Below are 14,235 nucleotides of genomic sequence, written 5' to 3' on the forward strand. Positions count from 1 at the left end.
AGAAAGAAAGAAAGAAAGAAAGAAAGAAAGAAAGAAAGAAAGAAAGAGGAAGAAGAAGAAGAAGAAGAAGAAGAAGAAGAAGAACAAGAAGAACAAGAAGAAGAAGAAGAACAAGAAGAAGAACAAGAAGAAAAGGAAGGAAGGAAGGAAGGAAGGAAGGAAGGAAGGAAGGAAGGAAGGAAGGAAGGAAGGAAGGAAGGAGCAAGCAAAAGAAAGAAAGAAAGAAAGAAAGAAAGAAAGAAAGAAAGAAAGAAAGAAAGAAAGAAAGAAAGAAAGAAAGAAAGAAGCAAGCAAACAAGCAAGCAGGTAGGGGGTTTGACAAGCTTCTCCTGCAGGGGGCCCAGAGAGACTTCCAGCTCTGTTGTAGCCGGTTGGCCCTGCAGTTGTATCCTATTAGCAGCAGGGACAATTTGTAAATGAACAAGCGTGGTTGTGACGGAAACTTCATGTACACTGAAAGTGGAATTTTGTATCATTTTGGGATGTTATGGAATACTCTTGCTCTGAGTTAAAAAAACAAACAAACATGGACTTCTATTTCCCACCCATCTTTCCGCTAGCCTTCCCAGGTGAACGAGAGTTCCCTGTGCCCCCACAGCAGCTTACAAGTATGAGACTTCAAAGCCTAGTCATTGTTTCCCAAACTTAGGAACAATTTAACCAAGATTCAACTGAGTCCTCACTGTAACTATAAGTGGTTATGGCTTAACGTGTGCAGAGGCTGTGTCCAAATCCACACAATGAAGCCCTGACATCTGAACTGACAGCATTTGGAGATACGGCTTTGGAAGACTACCGGGATCCCAAGGATGCCATCATAATGCATTAGTGCTTATCTTTAGACAGCAGGTCCCAGAAAGGGCCCTATCTTTCCTGCCCTATTAGGACTCAGTGAGAAGGTAGCTGTGATGAATACCAGGGAGAGAACCTTTGCCCAACTCTGCTGGCATCCAAACTCTATCTCATTTTGGGGATCTGAGGCACCTAAGATGTACTCATTTGAATCCCCAGCATTAAAAGTGTGAACATGGAGCTGGGAGTGGTGACGCATGTCTGTAATCCCAGCACTCTGGGAGACTGAGGCAGGCGGATCACTGTGAGTTCAGGCTGTCTGGTCTACAAAGTGAGAAAGTGAGTCCAGGACAGCCAAGGCTATACAGAGAAACCCTGTCTTGAAAAAAAAGAAAAAGAAAAGAAAAGAAAAAAAAGAATGTGACACAGGGAATTCAGCCTGGAGTTATTTCAATGCCCACTCTATTAGCCTCAGGCTCTTTCTCTCCTCATCTACTAGAGAAATAGATTTTATAAATCAGTATATAAAATTTAAAATAACAGTTATCTATTATTCCATTAAAAAAAAAAAAGCCAGAAGGGCCAACTGTGATAGCACAGGCCTGTAATCCCAACAGAGGCAGAGGCAGGCGGACCTCTGTGAGTTCGAGGCTAGCCTGGTCTACAAAGCAAGTCCAGGACAGACAAGGGTACACAGAGAAACCCTGTCTCAAAAAACAAACAAAACAAAACAAAAAGCCGAATGGTCCTGCTGATTAGCTAAACAACTCAAAGATCCTGATTTCATTCAGAATTATGATGAATTCTTCAACTGAGCTCATAAAACTTTCCTTTTTTAAAACATCTACCACACAGCCAGGTATGGTGGTACACTCCTTTAATCCCAGCGTTCAGGAAGCAGAAGCTGCTGTTGTCTCTGTGTTCAAGGCTAGCTCTGGTCTAAAGAGCTAGTTCCAGGACAGCTAGAGCTGTACAAAGAAACCCTGTCTGAAAACAAACAAAACACTACCACACATTCTCCGTATTTTTCACATTTCTTATGGAAAGGTAAAACCCACCACAGGTTGGCATTTTTCTGCAGACATCGTTCAGGAATTTCTAATCCTAGTGTTCTGTGGAGAAAGGCAAACCATCCACAAAAGTATTAACAAACACATGTTGTGATAGGAACTTCACATCATACATAATTAGGAACCTGCTGTCTTATGCATCCTTGGGATGGTCCCAGGGGCTTCCTGTCCTGCTCATCTAGTCATGCATGGGAAGGAAACCAGAGCACACCTGCTCCAAATATGAAGGGCTATTCAGCTGAAGACAGGGCACAGGGGAGCTCTCTGCCTGCTCTGTTTTCCTAGAAACAGGACAGAGACTCACAAAAATAGAGACCCTTCTAATCTTCCCGCTCCGGTTCCTACCAAAGAGGAGGTACATTCTCCTCCACAGCCCTCCGCAGCTCAGAAACCGAGAATCTGCAGACTTTTTTCAACCAGCCTCCTCCCCCCACCCCACTGCCCTTCCCTGAATTCCCCTGGAAGCCTACAGCTGTTTTCCTTTGTCTTGTCATTGCTTTGAAATTTATTATTCTCAAAGGGCTGGCAGGATAACCCGGTGGGTAAAGGGATGACGGGAAGCCTGATGACCCAGGTTTGAGCCCAGAGACCCATATGGTGGAGAGAGAGAACTAAGGCCTGCAAACTGTCCTCTGATCTCCACATTGAAGCCATGGCACATGCACACACACAAAGGGTGGCCCCGAGAGGTCCATAGATTTGAATGCTTAGTCACCAAGGAAGTGGCAGTACTTGAAAGGATTAGAAGAATTAGGAGGTGTGGCCTTGTTGGAGGAACTGTCTCACTGGGGGGTGGGCTTTGAGGTTTCAGAAGCCCAAGCCACACCTAGCCTTTCTCTGTGTGAGGATCAGGATGTAGCTCTCAGCTACCTCTCCAGCACCATGTCTGTTGCCATGCCCAGCCATGATGAGAATGGGACAAAGCTCTGAGCTGTAAGCCAGGTCCCAGTTAAATGCTTTCTCTTCTAAGAGTTACCTTGGTCATAGTGTCTCCTCACAGCGATAGCACAGTGACTCAGGCAAATCATGCAGTGACATTTATTGTTCTTAGACAGTTAAACACTCTCCTGCCCCAGGACCCTGTGTGTTCTCCCACGTGATGTCATGTGTTGATGCACCTCCTTTTCTTATTACGCTCCTGTTTCAAGTCTCTGTCTCAACTATAAACTTAAGAGGACTGCGGGGTAAGTTATATTTTCTCTCCTTCACAGGGAAGAAAGGCTGAAGTCCAAAAAAGTATTCTGAGTTTATTGGTCAAATGATTGCTGGAGTGGGACAAATAAGCCTAGAGTAAGACAGAATTGTTTGCCAGAAGTGTTTAAAGGGAACATGACACTACATAGTGTTAAAAAAAAAAAAATTAAAACCTTAAAATTAGAGAGGGGGAGAAAGGTATTTTAGCCCTTGGAGGCTCTCTTTATCATTGGTTATAGAACAAGACCCAATTAAGGCATAGTCTACCAATGCTTTAATTAGCTACTGGGTCTCACAGAAATCTACCAGCGAATTGAAGATCACTAACTAGACTCACTGTTTTCCCCGGTCTTCAATCATTGTTATATTAATACCTTCTTTAGTAAAAAAAAAAATGTGGTTTTGTCAACCCTCATCAAAACAAGGGGGATAAAGTAGATAGGAGGAAGGACCAGGAAAGGAAGATGAAGCAGGAAGGCATTACACTGGGAAGGAATGCCCCTCAAGAGGGAAAAGCTAATACGCTGGGTCAGAATTCACACAAACAGAGTGTTTTTCTATTTGTGGTTTCTGTTTCTGATACAAGTTCTCACTACTCGGCTCACAACAGTCTTGAACTTGCGATCCTCTGGCCTCTGCCTCCCAAGTGCATCACCATGCCCAGCCTGGATGAGAATGAGGTAACATCTTTACTGACACAACATCTTATTATTTCACCTGTTCGTTTACTCTTACAGGCAAAACATAATTTCATTTGTTCACTTTTGATCTTAGTGATACTTCTAACAAAAGATAGCATTTCTCTTTGGTTTTGTTGATTTCTTCGCTGGGGAGGGGTTAGGGAGAGGGCAAAGGGCAGGTTGCTGGAGTCAGTTCTCTCCATTCACGTTGTAGATTCTGAGGACAGGACTCAGGTCCTCAGGCTTAGCAGCACGTGCCCTAAAGATGGGGCACAGTGCCAGCCCCTTCTTTTCCTTTCTGACAGTAACTATGTATTTGGTTCAAAGACATGGTTTGATTCTGGAGACATTCTGACTAACTTTAAGGGTTAGAGCCAAGGGACAAAGAGGAAAAATAATAAATTTAAGAATGGAGTTGAAAGTGTTCTGTTTGGATTTGGCTTTCTGCTTAGTAATTCATGTTGAAATTTCCTTCCTCACAGAACAGTGTTGAGAGGTGGAGGGATTTTTTTTTTTTAAATTAAGCCTTTTATTCTCCAAACACTAATAGTTCATAGTTGTTTTAAAGTATGGTAAGTGAGTAAATATTAAGAAAAAAAATTTTAATTTATTCTGCTCTCATATCTTACATCCCAACCAGTTTCCCTCCCAGAGGTGGCAGGACTTTTAGCAGATGACTCGGCTGGTCACCAGCAGAGAGCTGAGTCTCTCCTGAGGTGAAGATGAATGACAAAGCAAGCCCATCCCTTGAACTTTGCCCCTTCGTGTTCTCTGGATGTTTCCTGTTCTGTTATGCTGTGCCATGCCCTCACCCTCACCAGAAGCTGAGCGGCTATCAGGGCCAGACTCCAGCACTCCTGAGCCTCCAGATTTGTAAGCCAAAATAAGCCTCTGCTTTGTTCATGTTAGTTTTTGTGGTGCTGAGAACCGAATTCAGGATCTCATTACATATTAGTAGGCAAGTGTATGCGCCACATACATGCACATACCTTGTGCCTATGGAAGCCAGAGAAGGGCAATAGATCCCCTGGAACTGGAGTTACAGTTGGTTGTGAGCTACCATGTCTGTACTGAGAATCAAACATGGGTCTTTCGGAATAACAACAAATACTCTTAACCAGTAGGTAAAGGCATGTCCTGCTCCACCCTCTCCCACCCCAAACAAGGAAGACCTGAGCTCAGTTCCCAGCACTCAAGTTGTGTGGTTCTCAACCTCCTCTAACTTCAACTTCAGGGGAGCTGATGACCTTTTCTGGCCTCTGTGAGTACCTGCACACATGTGGCATCATTCACAAAGACACACGTACACAGGTAAGTAAATCTTAAAAAAAAAAAGAAAAGAAAAGAGAGAGAAAGAAACATGTGCAAAGTGCACAGCAGAGCTTACTGATAAACAGCTTGGTTACCGGGAACTTGCTGGCTCTCTTTCAACTTCATCTTGCTCCAGCTGTGGACTGATTTTCACAGTACAACTGGGTACAAGCGTCTGTGTCTGTGTGTGTTAAAATCTGACTAACTGTATTCAAAACTGCTGGATCTGCCAATTTCTCCTCCTCTCCATTTCCTGCCCAACACCAGGCACTAGCTATGATGGCCCCCCATGGATCTGTGACATCTTCCATAGCTGTCTTCATCTAAATCACTCCCCACAGATAGCCATCGGGACTCTTAGCTAGCATGCGATTTCACGTTGACCCAGTGGGGATTTCCAACTGTTGTATTTAATTACTAAGTATTTGGAAGTTACTAGATCGTTTTGCATCCACTTCTCATTTAATTCCCTTGTAGTCTGGGAACATTCTCTGCGTGAGTTCAGTTTACCAAGACTTGTTTTATGGCCCAGCGTATGGTGCATCTCTGAGAATGTTCCCTGAGGATTTGCAACACATGTTTGCTCAGCAGTTGATGGGTAGGGCGTTCCACAAGTTCTGTAGCTGTCCCTGAGGTCACTTGGTTAATAGTATTGCCAGGGTTTCCTCCATCCACACTGATGAGAACCACGTGTGCTTCACGGAGCATCAACTCCAGACACAGACGAAGAGGGAGCAGTGGGATGGACTGTGCCTTCACCCATGACACTTGGTCTGTTCCTTGGGTTTGAAAAGAAGCCCCAACAGGACACTTGTACTTATGACCAATTTCCCAGTACTGTTCATTAAGGACCATTGTCTCATTCTCTTGTTCTGGTAAAGACTGTGACCAAAAGCAGGCTAGGGAGGAAAGGGTTTATTGATTTGCCTTACATTCCAAGTAATGGTCCATTATCAAGGAAAGTCAGGGCAGCCACTCAAGCGGAAACCTGGATGCAGAAACTGAAGCAGAAGCCATAGTGGAACATAGTTCAGTAGCTTGCTTCTTTAGCTCACTCAACTCACCTTTGTTTGTTTGTTTGTTTGTTTGTTTGTTTGTTTTTTTCAAGACAAGATTTCTCTGTGTAGCGTTGGCTGTCCTGGACTTCCTTTGTAGACCAGGCTGGCCTTGAACTCACCAAGATCCACCTGCCTCTGCCTCCCAGAGTGCTAGGACTAAAGGCATGCGCCGCCATGCTCTGCTTCAATTCACTTTTTTATACCCCAGGACCATCTGCCCAGGGTGGCATAGGCCCTGGGGGGCTGAGCCCTTCCATACCAGTCATGAAAATTGCCCCATCAGCTTGCCCACAGGCCAGTATGGAGGAGCTATTTCCTCAGTTCAGGTTCCTCATCACAGATAATTAGCTTGTGTTAAGTTGACAAAAACCTAACCAAACACAAGCCACTATGGGCTTCCCTGACGCCAGGCAGAACTGTGTCCTCACTGGCTCAGGTTCCCAACTCCCAGAAAGCCCTGCCAAGGGCCCCCTCGCCCCCTCTTCTTTTTCTCCGTGTACCCTTCATCACACTCCATGACTTCCTTCTGTCATCTGCCTCTCATCACCAGTGGCCTTTTCTTAAATTGCTTCCTCCCTCCATTAGAATAGAAGCTCCATGGAAGCCGGGATGCAGCAGCCGCTGAAATCCAAGCGTCTGGGACAGGGCTCCTGTTACACTGTTCCAGAGTCACTACAATTCTATTCCTTTAAAATGCAAGTGAAAACTTCACCTTTGCTTTGAAAGGTTATTTTACTTGTTTTACGCATATGGGTATTTTGCCCGTAGGTATGCACCACCTTGTGTGTCTGGTGCCTCCGGGGGTAAGAAAAGGGCACTGGAGCCACAGGAACGGAAGTTACAGGCGGTTGTGAGCTGCCGTGCAATGCTGGTAACCCAATCCGAGTCGTCTGGAGGAGCAGCCAGTGCTCTCAATGGCTGAGCCATCTCTCCAGCCCCATTTTAAGCTGTTTTCATTTGTTTGTTTACTTAATTCAGTGTTGGTATGTGGACACAGATGCCATGTGGAGGTCAAAGGGCAACTAACTTGTGAGAGCTGGTTCTTTCTTTCCATCCCGTGGGTCCAGAGCTCAAACTCAGCTCATCAGACCTAGCAGCAAGTGTCTTTACCCACCGAACCATCTTGCCAGCCTCACTTTTATTTTACAAATACTTGGATACTGATTTTAGAACACAGAGAGGCTCAGCCATAGGAAGTGCATAAAACTCAGAGTCTGGAAGGAAAGCTAATATGCCTACCATACAGAATATCGTTCTTTTGCCACGTGGGCCTGTGTATCACCCCTGTCCCCATTCCAAGCCTCTGCTGACAGATACCCATGTGTCTACGAACATCATTCCATTCCATTCCCTGTCTCTTCATTTCAAATGGTCCTGTTTTATACTGCATTTTTGTTATGTTTAGTTACAGAGACAACCCAGTATTGAGCAAAGCCTGGACGCCATATGGCTATTTGCACTGAGGCCTGGAAAACTCTGACTGTTCCTCTGGTAATAGATGCAAGCTTTGTGTAAAAAGAGGCAAGAGCCTTACACTTCATCACACAAAATAACAACGTTCTAACTAAATAAACTAATTGCAACCAGGTACTATTCCATTAACTATCTCATAAAAAAAAAAATGGGAAAGAGTATTGACAGCTTTATTACATTTTTGTCATCTGAAATAACATTTGCTTTATGCCTGTGCTTGACCTGGAGAGCTGAAAGATCTGATACCTTTTTGGGGCACTGGTTGATGAGTCTGAACCCAGGGCTCCAGTGTGGGAGTCTGATGTTTTTATGATTAAAATGAGGTTTTACAGATTGGGAGGATAATGGGTGGCAGGATGATGACATTGGCCATCTGGGCAAAGTGTTGACTGTCAATATTCTTCAAAAAACTTCTTTATTATTTTGGAGAAGATTCTTTAAGGCTGCAGAAGTATCCCACTTGGATTAAATTTCACAATCCTTCATTTTAGTTCTCATTGGTTAGGCCTTCCTCTATAATTCTATTCAAAGATGTTCTCTCTCTTGCTCTCTTATTCCCTGTAGCCCAGGCTAGCCTTGTGGCCCTCTTGCCTCTGCTTCCCAGCTAGGGTCACAGGCATTCACCACTCTGCCCTCCTATGTCCGCCCATCCATTCTTTCCGTAAGTATCAACTGGAGTTCATCTGAAGGGACCAGCTGCTTTTCTGTGTGTTCAGTTACCCACTCCATTGCTTATTTTTATCCACCTGGAGACTCTTTCGCTGTGTGTGGGGTACAGTGCGGTACAGATCATACCTGACTTATGGTTGCATGGAAGCATTACACGTTCAGTAAAAACCCCGCTTTCGCGTTTGTCTTTGGATCTTTGAAACCACAGTGCCATCCTCTCAGGTGTGCTTGGTGGCAGCAGTGAGCGCAGTACCCAGTCTGGGAAAGGGCCCTGGGTTCCTTGTGCAGCTGAGCTGGGTGTCAGGTGGCTCAGGTGAAGTGAGAGCACCCGCACCCTTCTAACATTTTCAGTGAGCCCACTGAGGTGAATCCCACGTAAGGCGGTAGGGTCTGTATGGCTACTGTTTACTCACTGTGAAAGTGTGTTAACTCTGGCCACCTGAGCTCTTTCCCATTAGTTCCTGTGTCCGGTCAGTGAGAGCCCCTTTTCAAACTAGTGTGTGTGTCTGTGGTGTGGTGTGGTGTGTTGTGGTGTGTGTGTGTGTGTGTGTGTGTGTGTGTGTGTGTGTATGCATGTGTGTGCGTGTGTTTGTGTGTATGCTGGTGAATTCGGGTCCATCCGTGTGTGTGCCACACGCAACTGGAGGTCAGAGTTCAACTTTTAGGAGTCTATTCTCCTTTTGCAATGATGGTTCCAGGCATTGAACTTAGATAATTGGTGTGGTGGTTTGAATGAGAACAGTCCACAAAGCACATATATTTGAATGTTTGGTGGCCTTGTTGGAGGAGGTGTGTCATCAGTGGTGGGGTTTGAGGTTTACCTCTCTCGGCCTCCGACGTGCAGATCAGGATGTAGCTCAGTTACTGCTCCAGCACCATGCCTGCTGACATGCTTCCTGCCACGGCAGCCATGGGCTCACCCTCTGAAAAACGGTTGGCAAGCCCTCAACCGAATGCCTTTTATAAGTTACCTTGGTCATGGCGTCTCTCCACAGCACTAGAGCAGTGACTAAGCGCAACTTTTTCACCGGCTGAGCCATCTCTGCAGGAACCCACTGTATTTTCTGACGCACGGTCTCTCACTTGGCCGGGAACTGCTCATTTAGGTAGGTTGTCTGCCTATGGAGCCCCCAAGACCTCCTTGACTTTGCTTCTAAACATATGCTACCACACTCAGCTTTCTTCGGTAGTCCTGTGGATTAAACTCTGCTCTTTGTGCCTTATACCAGGTCCCTCTCCCCATCCCTCTTTCTGTTTGAAAAAGAAAAATTTAAATCCAAATTTTCTGTCCCCACAGGACACTCCAAAATCACCTTGTGTTTTCCTACCCTAAGCCCTTGAATCAGACAGCGTCCCCCAAGGAGCCCTTTTGGAGGACAGCACTCAGAAGCTCAAATCTGAGTGTGAGGTGTACTTACCCCACCACCTCTGACCTCACAGTCAACAGAACTGTGTGGATATGTACCAATCAAGAGGTGAATATCTAAAAGAATTCTAAATCTAAAACACACACACACACACACACACACTCAGTCTGAGATTATATTTAGCGAGGCCGGCTTTGTGTATGTGTGTGTGTGTGCAAGCATACATGCATGTACGCCTGTAAGTAGTGTGTGTGTGTGTGTGTGCATGCATGAGTATGATGAGTATGTGCTTATGTAAACGTATATGCGTCACGTATAGGCACATGCCACGGTGGAGGTCAGAGGGCATCAGAACGCTTGGAATGGGAGTCAGAGACCGTTTAAGGAACTTAAGGGTGCTGGGCTGCATTTTGAGAAATATGTCTGATCTCTGTGACGCTGGAGGTCAGACAGTAGTGGCCATGCATCGCCACCAAGTGACAGTATGAGGCAGGACATTTGCACCCACTGAGGGAAGGACAAGGACAGAACAGTCTGGCTGAAGCAGGAGACTGTCTATCTGGAAAATGCTGACTTTTCCCAGGAGACCTTGCTTGGGTTGTGCTAAGACATACAAAGCAATGGATGCCCCTAAGCCATCTGATGAGAAAGCCATGCAGGAGCGAAGAGACATGGGGGCAAGGGAGACGGGCCAATATCACTGTCACATTTATGTTTTGTGTAAATATATCCTGACCCAGCTAAGCAAGATGGCATATGTTTTTTAATCCCAGAATGTGGTAAGCAGAGGCAGGTGGATCTCTGCAAGTTTGAAGCCAGCCCGGTTTACATAGTGAGTTCCAGGATAGCCAGGGCTATGTAAAGAGACCCTGTCTCAAACAACAAAACAAAACTTCCTGGATCATAGGCATGCATCAGATCCATGCAGGCCCAGAGCACTGGTCTCAAAATGCTACAGCTTCACGATGATTCTGCAGCATCCAAATGTCCTTGCACGTGTGAGCAGAGATCTGTACGTGTTAGGAAAAGAAAAGGAACCTAAATTCTTTTTTTTTTTAAGTTTTATATTTTCAATTTTATGTGTATGAATGCTTTTCTACATGCATTTCTGTACACAACATGTGTGCCTGGTGTCCATGGAAACCAGAAGAGGGCATCAGATCCTATGGAACTGGGGTTGAAGAGAGTTGTGAGCTGTGATCTGGGTGTTGAAAATTGAACGCATAAGCTGCCGAGCCATCTCTCCAGCCCTCGACAACCCAAATTCTTAACACACAAACCCATGTCCTATGCTATAAAACTGTGCAAACAACTCAGCAGTCAGCAGTGTAAGAAGATGTTGAACTAGACATGATTATATGTGCTGATAACCCTGGGCCTAGGGACCATCTCAGGGTCATTTAGGATCATTCTGAGTGACATAGCAAATTCAAGGCCAGCTTGAGCTACACAGTGAGACGACACTGCTTCAGAAACTCCAAGAGCTGGGGTAAACTGAGCAAGAGCTGGCTATTAGAGTACACCAAAGAAGCATTAATGGGGGCTGAAGATAGCTCAGTGGTTAAGAGCTCTGTTCTTCCAGAGGACCCAGGTTCAATTCCCAGCACCCAAATGGCAAGGTTACAACTGTCTATAACTCCATCCGGTTCCAGAGGATCCAACACTCTCACACAGACATACATACAGGCAAAAAAAAAAAAAAAAAAGTTCACATAAAATAAAAAAAGATGCATTAATGTTGTTGTGTTATAAAAGTATTTGAATGGTTAAACAAAACGAAACAAAAACCCAAGGACTAAGGATGAGGATGTAATCACAGGCAAAGAATCTGCTGAGTACACAGGTTCTGGGCTTAATTCCTTTTCTTTCTTTCTTTCTTTCTTTCTTTCTTTCTTTCTTTCTTTCTTTCTTTCTTTCTTTCTCTCTCTCTTTTCCTTCCTTCCTTCCTTCCCTCCCTCCCTCCTTCCTTCCTTTCTTCTTCCTTCTTTCCTTCCTTTCTTCTTCCTTCTTTCCTTTTTTTTTCTTTTCTTCCTTTCTTTTTTTGAGACAGGGTTTCTTTGTGTAGCCTTGGCTGTCCTAGACTGGCTTTGTAGACCAGGCTGGCCTCGAATGTACAAAGATCCACCTGCTTCTGCCTCCCTGAGTGCTGGGATTACAGGTGTGAGCAACTTGCCTGCTCTGGGTTTAATTCCCAAATCCTGGCATTGCCAATGATAATGACAGTACTACTGCTGCCACTAATTTGTTTCTTACCAGCACTTTTCCTGTCATACCACATTTCACAGCCCCACCGCTATAACGTTCTTTGGATGGCCAGCAGATGGAATAATAACACAGAGACTTATAGTATTTATTATAAGCTAAGGCCTTAGCTCAGACTTTTTCCCAACCCGCTCATACAACTTAATTAACCCGTTGATTCTAGCAACGTTTGCCACGTGGCCTGTTACTTCTCGGCCTCTCAATCCCAGCATTGTTCCTTCCTTTTGTGTCTGGCTGGCAATTATGTCTCTTCTTTTCTCAATTCTTCCCAGAGTGCCTAGCTCTGCCTGGATGTCCCATTTTTCTTCTCCTGCCTCAGCTTTAGGCTGTCAGCTCTTTATTAAACGGATCAGAAGGCGCCGGAGGTGTACGCTTACAAAATACTAAGGCAGATAAATGACGCTTTATAAAAAGAACAATATCAAAGTCAGGCCTGTTCTCCAGTCTCTGCCCAATCAGTATTTGAATGGTACAAAGACAACCTTCACGCAATATGCTCCGGCACATAGTCCTCTCAGCACAACGCGCCAACATATCGGCTCAGTGTCAGATATTCTATTGTTTCTGCATCTGTGCACATGTGGCACGGCCAAGAAGTCAGAACTTAGCGAAATAGGACCTCTTCGGAGACCATTATTTCCATTTCTCTCAAAATTCTTCCTTTCTCCAATTTTTTTTAATGAGTACTTGAAACTGACTCACCCTGTTATTAATTGGTTGGTTAGTTAGTTAATTTTAAGACAGGGTCCATTAGGTAGCTTGAGCTGTCCTCACATTTAATATGTAGACCAGGCTGGCCTTAAACTCATAAGAGATCTGCTTGTGTCTCCCTCCTGAGTACCAGATGAAAGGTCAGACATACAGTTGACGTTCAATAAGTGTTGCTGAATGAACAACTGTTTATATAAATAAATATATACCTAAATATATATGCATAAATATATACAATACATGGCTACTGTAAACATCGATGAAGTCAAGTATTCATTCCTCTCATTCTACTTTCAGGGACAATCTCTTCATTTTATATGTGTAGTAGAATAAAACACTTTCTATTTGACATTGTAAGTGCCTAATCACTCCTTTTAGCACTGTTGAGAGAATTTACACAGGAGTAGGAGTTTGGGAAATACTGGTCACATATAATCCGTTCTGGCTTAAGAAAATAAATATGCACTGGAAATTTTCACAAATATATGCTGTGGTGTTTGTGTGTTCATCTCTCTCTGTGTGTGTGGGGTCAGGTTTAACCTGGTCCTTGGATGGTTTTTGTTTGTTTGTTTTGGTCTTGTTTTCAACAGAGGGGCACATTCTGTAGCTCAAGCTAGCTTTCAATTACATGTAGCTCTATGCAGGCCCTGAACGAACTTATGGCCCTCCTGCCTCAGCTTCCCTAGGGCTGGGGATCCACGTGTGTGGAGGCTACAGAGCAGCACTGTCCTCCTCTGTCATGCTCCATCCTGGTTCTTGGAGATGGAGCCTCTCACTGAACCTAGAGATTACCATTTTAGCTAGACCAGTGGGTCAATGAGGCCCTGGGGTTGGGCATTTCTGCCCTCCTACAAGCAGTGAGGGAGCTGGGAATCCAACACCAGGTCTTCATGCTCATGCAGCAAACACTTTACCCACTGAGCCGTGTCCCAAGCTCCAGGAAATATTTGTTCTTGGCTAAGTGGTGTTCTAACATTTTAACTGTTTTGATTTGAGATTTTTAAGGTTGCTCATTAAATTATTAGTCTAAAATGGGGTGGTAAACGTTAAACCATAAATAGAGTTTTTATTGTTACCTGTACTGTGCCCCCTGTGGAACTACAAAACCATAACGGCACTGACATAATTTTCACAGCATGCTAAAGGACAGGCTATCAGCATTGGTGTTATATTGTGCAGGGGTTTTCACTAGCGAAGTACACTCTGCTGATCTGGCCACCTTGACAGACAAGAGTCAGACTTCCTCTGCACCAGGCAACTCTAGGAGTTTGTTCAAGAGGGCTCCCTAAAATCCTGCTTCATCGCACTTTTGTTTGGCCTTTGGTCAGCTGTGTTGGCCAACTGTTGGGTCAGCAGCCCATTTTCCATGTGGCTTTCATAACTGGAGGGATCAGGTTGCTCTGGCATGTTCTGAGATAATGGCTCTCTCAGATCTTCCATCTGTTCCCATGCTCCCAGTTGCTCCTGCTCCTTACCAGGTGTTGGCTTTCTAGCCAGTAAGTCCACTCTTTTCTTATTGGTACTCCACAGGCCATGATAACTTATTTAAAGCAGAACTGAGTGTCTTGGTCAGATGATGTCTCCATAGTGCATGTGCTCTCTCTGCCTGAGTTGCCAAAAATCTAATGACTGGGACACAAGGACCTGC

At 44.7% G+C, this 14,235-nt stretch overlaps 1 protein-coding gene across 1 annotated transcript in view; it reads right to left on the minus strand.

The window, feature by feature from the left end:
* Positions 1 to 14,235, minus strand: part of Gxylt2 (glucoside xylosyltransferase 2) — an 81,294-nt gene that overhangs the window by 19,686 nt on the left and 47,373 nt on the right. The gene's annotated exons all lie outside the window — the stretch shown is intronic.

This window comes from Psammomys obesus, unplaced genomic scaffold, assembly GCF_907164565.1.
Source record: "Psammomys obesus unplaced genomic scaffold, mPsaObe1.curated_primary_1811, whole genome shotgun sequence".
In the NCBI taxonomy this organism is placed as follows: Eukaryota; Metazoa; Chordata; class Mammalia; order Rodentia; family Muridae; genus Psammomys; species Psammomys obesus.